We start from the raw sequence: 11,153 nt of genomic DNA, 5'->3' as shown, positions 1-11,153 counted from the left end.
CCAAGATAATGCTGATTTTAGAAACTTTCTTAATTTATATATTATTAATAGAGAACTAGACAAATTTTCATTAAGAAGAAAAAAAAGTTTGCATAACTTAACATGGTCAATCTTACTTATTTCAGTTATTTTAGGTGTCAAGTTCATCTTTATTTTGTATCGGTGAGTTTTATGCATTTACTTTTACATAATACTAGAGGTATATCCGCACAATGCGGCCGACATGAAAGTAGGGGCACTAAATCGTTTCGTTCTGGGGGCGGGAATAGTTTTACAAGGTTGACATTTTTTTGTTTTATAGAAAATACTACGTGGCTTCAAAAAACAAAAAATATGATGAGAGCATGTTAAGCTCACCATCACTCCCTCTGATCTAAAAGTAGACCTGGCAATTTCAGACACGAAGACACGAATCTGTGAGAGACACGACACGACACGAATACACGACACGAATACATCTTAAAAATTGAGATAAAGCTTATTTCTCATCGTGTAATCGTATCGTGTCAAATTTGTGGCTGACACGTTTTCATGACACGAATACACGAATTGCCAGGTCTATCTAAAAGAGATAATAAGTGAGAGGTGAGAAATACGGAGAAAGTATCATGTTAGTAAAAATGTATAATCATAAAATAAAAAAATAATTTAAAAATTAATATTTATTATAATATACATTTAACAGTAATGTTGTAACACAAAAAGATGAATTCACTACAAACAAAATTACATTTAGTGTCATAATTACTTTTGTGCAACTATATTATGTTTTTAGTGGCGCAAATTTTGTTTGTGCCACTATCCATCGAAAATTCTAATTTCATGTTTTCCGCTCCTATTTCCCCCCAATGTTAAAAGTAGTCCGCGCGCCCTAAAGTTAAAAAAAAAATTAAATTGAAAAAGATCAGGCTCGATCATGCCCTAATCTCTAGCTCCTTTAGATATTTTATCCTTAGTTCCGTATTCTATAACCTAATCTCCACTTCTCAAGTTGATACCTTAGACACGAATCACGCTTCACAAGCTCAAGCTCATATTCGACAACGACACCATCATCGGTGCCGGACCATCCAAGTGCAATGTAGCAGACCATACCATCATAACAAAAGGTATGATTTTTTTTTTATATTGATTACAGCTATTGATTTTGATTTCAGTTTCCAAATGAAAAGAAAATCAGACCATCGCATCATAAGAAATTCAGAAATCCATCTCTTGATTGTGGTTATTTTTGCACTTTTGATTTCTCATCTTTTTGTTATTATTGTTTACCAGGTGCAAATCTCAGCCCTTTCTCAAATGATCGATCCTCTCTCAAGTTTTCTCATTTCAGTCGGTCTTTTTGTATTATTCTTTACTCTTCTCTACGCTTATCTCTATTTTTTTTTCTTAAACCGGAATGTTTTGATTGAATTACAAATGTTGCTATGGAGTGAAACTGGAATTAGGATGAAGAAGCTATGCTCAAGGAAAGTGCATATAAGGTGTTTGTAGAAATGCAGAAGAGAGAATAGAGGTAAGTATGAGCACTGCACAATCTTTATTATGAAGTATCTTTTTAAAGAAGTTTATTTTTTCTGTCTGGTTATGAGTTCTCATTTTTGGTTGTGCATACAGAACTTATTATGCTTTAAATTAATTAGATTATATGTTCGTCTTCTAAATCATATAGAACATAATTAAATTAAGCTGACTTAAAATATATTGATTTTGGAAAAGGGGATATTGTCTCTTCATGTATATAGAGGTGATTCTGTTCTAAATGAATTAGATTAGTTGTTCACAAACTTTAATCTGGGAATTTGTTATCTTTCCTTAAATTGATGTTGTTGTTGACAATGAAACTTTAACCGAAGTTGTTTACTATCATAATCATGAAGATGATTATGAGTATTATTGATATATATGTACACCAATCATATTTGGTTAGTATAAGTTTTTAATAAAATTTCTAAATTTATTTAGATTTTTTTTATCGTGTAATCATATTTTCCATGCCAATGACATTTCAGGATCAACTGAAGCCCACAACTGAATGGTCTTTTCTCTAGTAGCTCTTACCCTTTTGTATCTAATCAATTCATCCATTTCATAACATGAAAACATGATTGCAGAAATGGTTATGGAAGCCCAAGTCTATATTGAGGTTTATCTAGTGCAAGTTTTTTTCTTATGGTTATGTTTAGAAGGTTTCCATGAACCTGTCACAAAATATCAAGTCATATTGTTTATGAGTTTATTTGTAGTCACTTACAAACCATAACCATCAGGTTTGAACTCATTATTTTGGTTTATTAATACCATATCTACAAAGTACATGATTATGTCACTGTTTTGAAAAAAATATATATATTTTAATGATGCCATCATTTTGAAAGGAGATAATACTAGTATGTTGTACTTGGGTATTTGATTCTTCAAATCAACTATATATTGATGTTAAATGGTTGTAATTTACTTATTTTTGGATTAAGTTGACTATAGCCTACTAGTTTTAGATTATAACGGCTATAATGTATTTATTTTTAGATCATAGTTATCGATAGCGAATAGCGGTAAATAGCGACGAGCTACCTATATGCTATGTAGCGATAGCGATAAAATAGCGAACGCTATTTTGTATTTAGCGATAGGCATAAAAAAATTAAAAATATTTATTATGTTTAAATACTATAGTTATTATAAATTTATAATCATCAGATAAGGAAACAAACCATTAAACTAGATAAAATCGTTCATAACCTCAACCCTTATCGCTTTTATTCTGATTTATCTCTTAAAAAGGAGAAAAAAATGAAAAAAAACCCATAATGTCGCTATTTACCTCGCTATTTGTCGCTAAGCACTCAATAGCGACCATGTACCTATACGCCATGCTATTCGCTATAGCGACCGCTATGGTCGCTATTGACAACTGTGTTTTAGATTATAAGTAGTTAAGCTATCACTAAACTTTTTTTTTTTTTTTTTTTTTTTTTTTTTTTTTTTTTTTTTTGTTTTTGTAGGCTTTCTTACAAGCCGAAGTGACTCTACAAACATACAAGGGACCGAAGACGATTATTGAAAACGTTTGTATTTTAAATATATTGAGAATATTATTTTTAGAATTATTTAAGTTTTTTGAAGACGTCTTTATTTTAAATATATTGAAAATATTATTTTTAGACAAGTTTGAATTAATGTGATGATATTGTGTTTCTATTATTATTTTAACTGTTTTATTTTTATTTTATATTCCATTTAAAATAAAATAAAAATTGAACCAAAGTTATATATATATATATATATATATATATATATATATATATTGTTTAAAAAATATTACTAAAAGTGACAACAATATTTATTTTTGCAATTAAATAGTTTCATAAAAATAGTGCCACTAAAACATACAAATGTTTTAGTGACATAATAAAAAAGTGTCACTAAAACACAATAAAGCTGTAGCGACACAATAAAAAAGTGCCACTAAAGGCCTTTTGTGGCCGTGCTTTTATTGGCCCTTTGTTTTGTGCCGCTGATTGCCAATGGGGTTTTTAGTGACATTTTTTTGGTTTTTAGTGACACTTTTTCTATGCCACTAAATGTTATTTTATTTGTAGTGATTGTTGTTCTTTCTAAACAATGTTAGAGAGAAAAAGATCAATCGTAGACATTGTTTCTCTTTCAATGATATTATTTCGAGCAATACTGATTAATGAAAACTTAACAAAAAATTTATTTTTAAGCAGTATTGACCAATGAAAACTTAAGTGCTTCCTAATTTCAACAAATGTTACATTTATCAACTTTTCTAAATGACATCTTAATTGGAGGTTTAATTTTTATTTTACGAATTAGCAATTCATTGTGATATAATTAGCCTTTCCAATATTTGATAATACACAATATAATTCAATTTACCAATTCTCGCACAACCAAACATTTTAGAAAACAAATTACAAAATCTTAATTTTTGACATCAACGAAAAGATAAACAAATTGATATGTTGTTGACAATTTTAATTTCATAATCAACTACTAAATTCACTGTATCCAAATTTAGTAAGAATTAATGGTGATTTCAACATTCCATAAAATATTACTTGTTTGTCTATGTCCACTTGTTTGTACACCAAGCTTTATATTGTATACCTTTTAAATTTCAAGATTTGTCAAATATGTTTTATAATATAGTTAAGATACCACTACTAGAAAAACAGCATTTTACGACGCTCATTGCGCGTCGTAAAAAGCTCAGACGATGAACAAATGCGAGTCAAGGAAGGCCCTGTCATAAAGAGAGACGACGCGCATTTACGACGCACAACTACGACGTGCGTTTACGTATCAAGGAAGGCCCTGTCATAAAGAAAGACGACACGCATTCGCGTGTCGTAACCTTACGACGCACGTGTTAATGACACGCAATGCGTATCAAGAAAGCCCCTGTCAAGAAAGGTCATGTCATAAATAAAGACGACACACATTTTTACGTATCATAATTTTAAATGTTTAAAAAAACATTATTTGTAGATTTACTAATTTTCAAATTAAGTTTGTATTTAATGTCTCATAATAGAAAATAAAATATCATATACAAAAAATACAATCCATTGCATAAAATTTAATGTCATACAAATAATCGCTCCATAAAAAGGTAAAACAAATCAGTAGAGTTGTAACAGAAATTTACAAACTAATAGTTCTAATAACCTAATGTGTGCCTCACTATAAACAAGATTTGTTCTGATTTTTTTAAATGTGTGTCTTACTTGTCTCCACTCTTCCTTAGTAACACCACTCAAGGACTCTAAATCTATGAACATCTGCAAGCTTTTTGACACTAGCCTACACACAAGCACATATACTTATCAAACAAGGATGTAAAAATCACCTGATGTAAAAATCCCAACATTTTTTAATGCAATAATAACCTTTTTTGCAATAAATAATAGTATCAATTAGCCAACAAGATAATAAAGAATTTAATAATTACCAAATTTATGATTATTCTTGTTTAGTATTTAAATGGGACCCACAATATAAGTAAAGATATAAATTATAATACCTCACTTTCATCATCTAAGACTATCTCCATGAGATAAAGGTCATATAATTTTGTTATCTCCAAAAGAACATCCAAAACAGATGATCTCACAGTTGCTTGATTCTGTTTAAAAAAAATTAGTTAACACTTTAATGGTTAAACTATTGTTATAACTTATTTTATATATATATATATATATATATATATATATATATATATATATATATATATATATATATATATATATATATATATACATAAAAGTGGCTAAATTGATAAAATGGTGTGAATATTTTAACCAATACTCCTGTGGGGTACATTGTTGAGAAGCTTTTCCCCATGCCATGCAGAATCTGCACCATGTGGAGGTGGAATAACTCGAATTCCATTGGATATGGATGGAGGAAGAAGAACATGCAATTCCTTCTCTAATCTTTCTGCATTACCAAAATACTTACTAACTTCAAAAACCCCCATCCATCACTTTATCACACACATCATCATATAAAACCATCATCTGTCTATGTGTGTGTGTGTATATATATATAAATAAAATAGCAATATCAGTGATATGTTAATGTACCTACTACTCTAGGTAAACATGCAGTGCTTCCAGCTAAGACAATGGTCTTGAACCAAGTTTCATCTGGGGTTAATCCTGCAGCATGGCAATGTTCAAGGCAAATTGCCACTGCTTGATGCAAACCACTTGCAGTCCTCCTGTATCAGTATGTACCAAAAAGACCAAAATACCCCTTCAATCATATAAGTAATAAACTTTGATCGATTGATTTGATGTGTGTATCATATGTTTAAGGTGTACATACAGTCCTACAATGCGTGGCTGGAATAAAATCTCTCTTGTACGAAATCTTTCTTGCTTAAGGGTAAAATGGTCATTTAGATGCAACATTTTATCAAATGGGTAGAGTTTCATTATTGATTATCTTTATATTTTATGTAGATCTTGAAAGAACTTGAAGGTGTTCATATGATCAAAGGACCTGATCCAAGTTATAATGACATTTGCTTCTCTGGTGCTGGAAGGTAATGTTTATTATATATTTATGGTTAATCATTGTATAAAAGTAAATAATAATAATAATAATAATAATAATAATAATAATAATCTTTTTATTTTCGGTGATGTTTCACAACTCTCAAAAACTTTCCCATCTGTTGATATGGTTTTTGGGAAGGGACAAAGTAGAAAGTTCACCTTAAGTAGACAAGACGTGATGAATTCACAGATTCGCAAAACAAACCACTTCAATAGTATATCTAAAACTTCAATTATCTCCTTGGTTATTGATGGAAGTTCCTGTATACAAATATATACAAACTTGATGCTGGTATCTGTAAAGACAAAAATAACACCATTTAAATGGCAATTGTGCTTGTAGAAGTCCTTGAGCAGATGGAAGTTGACCATATAAGCCTAAAGCTGCCATCTTTTCATCTGCACTTAAAGTTGCAGAAGGAAGATGGAGAAGAGCAGCATACTATTTATCAAAAGAAACTGTTAATATCAAAACATGGATGCAAAGAACATCTTGTAAATATATATAAAAAATATATCAAACCTGAGATAATATACGTGAATGACCACCTGGATGTGATGATTTGGCAACTTTAACCGATAAATCGACTTGATTTAGAGTAGAAATCATGTTGGATCTAACTTCTCCAACCATTGGTCCAAGTGGCCAAATGAGATTCTTGCAAGTGCTCTTTTGATGAAAGCAACAAGCCCCGAATGAGTAGCAGGTAGATGTGATATGTGTAAGATATGCAGTATTGAGGCCACTCAATCAGTCGATCCACAAACTTCTCCAAAGCCTTTGTACCAAAAACAAACATCTGCAAAGAAACATTGTTATCATTAAATAATTAAGTAGAAAAAAGGAAATGCCTTTTGGAGTAAAGCAACAGATCAGGAGAAGTTGTTATTACTAACTTTGGAATATGTAGGTTTGCACAATGCATCCAAACAGCACGTAATGCAATTCCAAGTGTCAGATGGGTCACGAGTTGATTCTTAATAAGCAATCCAGTCATTTCAAATTTATAAAAACCATATTTCCTGATTTGGAAAAATGAATAAAGCTTCGAATAGATATAAGAGGCATTACCAACGACAATAGCAACAAGCTTAAGTTGTTTATCAGGGTATCTGTTGAAAAACTTGTACTCTTCAAACAAGTTTGCAATCATGCACTCAAATATTTGTTGTTCCCTGCCAAATGACACGCCATCAAAACATAACTACTCAATAAACCATTAACGATATTAGCAAAATAACTTAAAAGTGAACAAACACTACTAGAAAATGGAAAATATAATACGGTTATATTTGTATATATAATATGGAAGGTCATGCCGTATTGTATTAGGGGTGTATTAGATTAGAGATGTAATAGAGTACCGTAAACAACCGTACTCTATCTCACATATATAATTTCTATCCCCCCCCCCCCCCCCACACACACACACACACACACATATATATATATATATATATATATATATAATACGACTTGCATTGTTGTTTAACCGTACTATATCCTCAGACTATCCGTATTACATTCCCACAATAATCTGTACTCTATAACCATTTATGATATCATATGATTCGGTTATGTATTAAATGACACAATATTTTATCCCCAACAATACTCTATACCAACATGTTAACACCAAACATCAAATTTATCACACAATGAAAAACAGAAACACAAACAAATGTGGTACACCAAATAAAAGATGAGTACTTGTTCTATTAATCCTTCAACATGGCGATCTTGGCATTCTCCCAGTTGAGAGTTGTAGCTGCTCTAAGCATTAAGGGGAAATACACTAGCCTGAAATAAAAATAAAAAAAACAAGATCATGAAAAATATTATAATGATGATGATAGATAATAATTTCACTTTTTCTAATTACCCCTGCATACCAAATTGAAATTAAAAACATATCTTCATTGTTAAAACACATCTTGCATGCCATCTGTCCTCACCTATTAATCTATACCAAGAAGGTTAACTAAATAAAACAAACAAAAAATTATATCAAATGGGAATCATAAAGAGAAAATAGTTCCAAAATTTATTATTACAAAAGAAAACAACTGTCAAAACTCACATGATATAGATATAGTCAACATACCGTAGCAGCAAATGGAATTTATCATGTGTTGAGTTACTAGATAAAAAGAATAAAGAAAAGAAAATGATATTGTCATAAACATACTTTACTAATTACAAATATATAATTTACTATTTACCTTGTTAGAGGGCTGATTTGTGGTTCATTGGCTAGAATGTGATGCAACTACATACACGTTGAATCCTTACAAAATCTCGTTTTAAGATCTTCAAGTGATGCTGTAATCTCATCCCCAAGTGTTTATGAGGATATTTGTGGTTCATAGGCTAGAATGTGAATCTAATATGGAATGATATCATATGGATATATACCCCTATTAAAGTTTCATTAACCAGGTCAAAAATACAATCAATTTTACTGTAGGACACGACATGACATGACAAGATATACCAACTGTGTTTGACATGTATGTATTGAACTGAGATTGAGACTAATATCAATGAGACAAAAATTGCATTGCAACACAAAAAGGTGGGACATGGAGTCACTCTAGCTACTCTTGTATGCACAAAAGAAGTAAATGCCCTCATTATCCTCATCATTGAAAATTGCCCTATATAGTGCAATAAAAAGGTAAGGCATAAAAGACTTGTAAATTACACCTTCTTAAAGTAACTGTTTCCTTCCTGCGATGTTCTGGATCAAAGAAACAAAGCTCCAGGTCAAGTTGATCCGCTGCAATCCGAGATATAAATTCAGAATTTGCTTTGATGCTAATATTTTAATGTAAACAACAATTTCCAATTATGCCCTTGGAAGGTAAGAGATGTGCAGGATAGGCATTACCTAACATTGTGTGAAATCTTGTAGAAATTAGGTTTTAAAGCAGTATTTGCTGCAAATTTACATGCCATTTCTTAGCCTTTTAATGTCCACATTTGGCTTTGAAACAAAAGAAAACAATCAAGCTTATGAGGTTGAATGTTCTTTTTACATACCTCGAATGAATTAACGGATGTATGCTTCATCTAAATGCAAGGTCGCCCTCTTTAATTTATCATCACAAGGTTGACCATGTTTCACGAATCACAATTCCTACAAAATGACATCATCAATCTATACATGCTTGAAAGTTCCTTTACTCCAATAAGTGGTATCAATATAAAGTTTGTTTAACTATATCAACAAGTTTTTATTAAATAATAGGTAAGTATGGATTTCAACAAGTTTTTACTCCAATACATGTCATATAAGCAGAATGTAGAACAATGGTTTTGAACTTTCTTCTTTCAAAGCCCACATTCTCATTAGCATCAACAGAGAGAGATATGGACATGGGTGGTCTGGACACTATAAATTTGCTCCTATTAGAGAGTCTGAGTGATCTCCATGACTTACAAACTCCACTAAATGCAGGAAACTCAACAACTCCAAGTTGCATCATAACTAAAAAGAGCACATCATGGTTAAGATTTTACCAATGATCACAAGTCTTGATCATGTCCGTTCCCATTGCATTATCATGGTTCTGATCTCCTTGTCTTACCCATTTCTAGTTTTCTACACTTGCAAAAAAGAAATTTGCATTTGAGATTTCCTATATGCCATTTCCAAATAGAATACAAAGGTTATAAACAGGGGACAAGCATATACGTATAAACTTAGAAAAAAAATCCAATTTTATGAAAATAAGATGCTAAAGTAATGAGTCACCCAACATTAACCATAGTTTGTTGTTGTATAAACAAAGAAGCAAAAGGAAGGAGTCAAAACTGGTTTGTTGATAATGTAAAGCTATATTTGTATTGGGTTTTTTCTATTGGTTCCTAAGGTTTTTGGTTTGTAGTTGATTAGGAAAATAGTCTAGATAAGCACATCCTCAGTTTTAGTTTTAATCTGAATGTTACAATAACTACTAAGAAGGGGGATAAGAAAATGTATTCCTCTCCATGTTTCTAAATACGTATCTACTAATAGGAGTTGATATGAAAATATATCGTTATATGATCATCCAGATCCTCTTGAATCAGTTATAAACAAACAATAACAAGATGTTCTTAAAACCAATTAACCTAATTAAAAACTGAGAATCAAAAAATTAAGCAGATGGATAATTGGTTGAACTAAAGCAGGTTTTATAGTTCTATGTGTCTCGCTCTAGCTGCCTATCAAAATTACCTCCTCATGAGATATTGTTCTTATGTACTTGATATACTCCATCTGTTTTTTTTTTTTTTTGTAATTCAAACCCTTCTTAAAGCCACTCAGCTGATTATAAATGGAAATGTAAGGATCAGAACAGAAAGTTAAGTCAAAAACCATAAAGAATGTCAATGAGGCAATACATCGAACACATTATGTGCACTTACAAACCACAAATGTGCACTTACAAATCACAAATGGAATCATCAACAAAGAAATAGAGAGAAAGGAAAGGAGGATTCAAACAAGAAGGGGATAATGATCTAAATTCGCATTCAAACAACTAAATGTATCAATCAACAAGTGAAGAATTGTCAATTTTGTAACAAATTGGGTAAAGAGAAGAGGCACAATCGTGAGAAGAATTCTAAAAGAGGTAACTCACAAGACATGAAATACGAGAGTCCAATAATGCACGTGGACAGGAAAACAATCTGTTTCTTGGCGTCATCGATAAGGTCTCGAGCAGTCATCATTTGCCTGCCGGTGCTCATTTTTTGAGACTCTGATCAGATAAATTTTCAATGCTATAAATTCTTTACATAAATTCAACAAAATTGTGACCCAATCTTGCAATCTGATAACTTTCTCGAAGCAATTGCAACGACGATTCTAGATCCACGAATCAATTGTGACGCGTTCGTTCCTGTACGACCCATAGGACCCGCCATTGTTCACAGCTTCGGATCTACGATTGTGAGCGCAATGCTACCGTGTATCTACGATTATTCAACCATCGATGGGTTTTCCACCCATACTTGAGAACCTAGGTGATTTTTCCCGTAGAACCCTGCATATGGATTCAAAGACTCGTCAG

The 11,153-nt window shown here is 31.4% G+C and overlaps 1 long non-coding RNA gene across 1 annotated transcript; it reads left to right on the top strand.

The window, feature by feature from the left end:
- Positions 1-812: 812 nt before the first annotated feature.
- On the top strand, positions 813-2,329 carry LOC145099944 (uncharacterized). The gene is made up of 3 exons (XR_013704716.1): positions 813-1,109; positions 1,276-1,516; positions 2,013-2,329. It is a non-coding gene; the product is annotated as an uncharacterized LOC145099944 (long non-coding RNA).
- Positions 2,330-11,153: the final 8,824 nt, after the last annotated feature.

Source organism: Lactuca serriola, chromosome 4 (assembly GCF_051521515.1).
Source record: "Lactuca serriola cultivar US96UC23 chromosome 4, Lser_US96UC23_V15, whole genome shotgun sequence".
Classification (NCBI taxonomy): Eukaryota; Viridiplantae; Streptophyta; class Magnoliopsida; order Asterales; family Asteraceae; genus Lactuca; species Lactuca serriola.
This window is presented reverse-complemented; position numbering and strand designations above follow the sequence as displayed.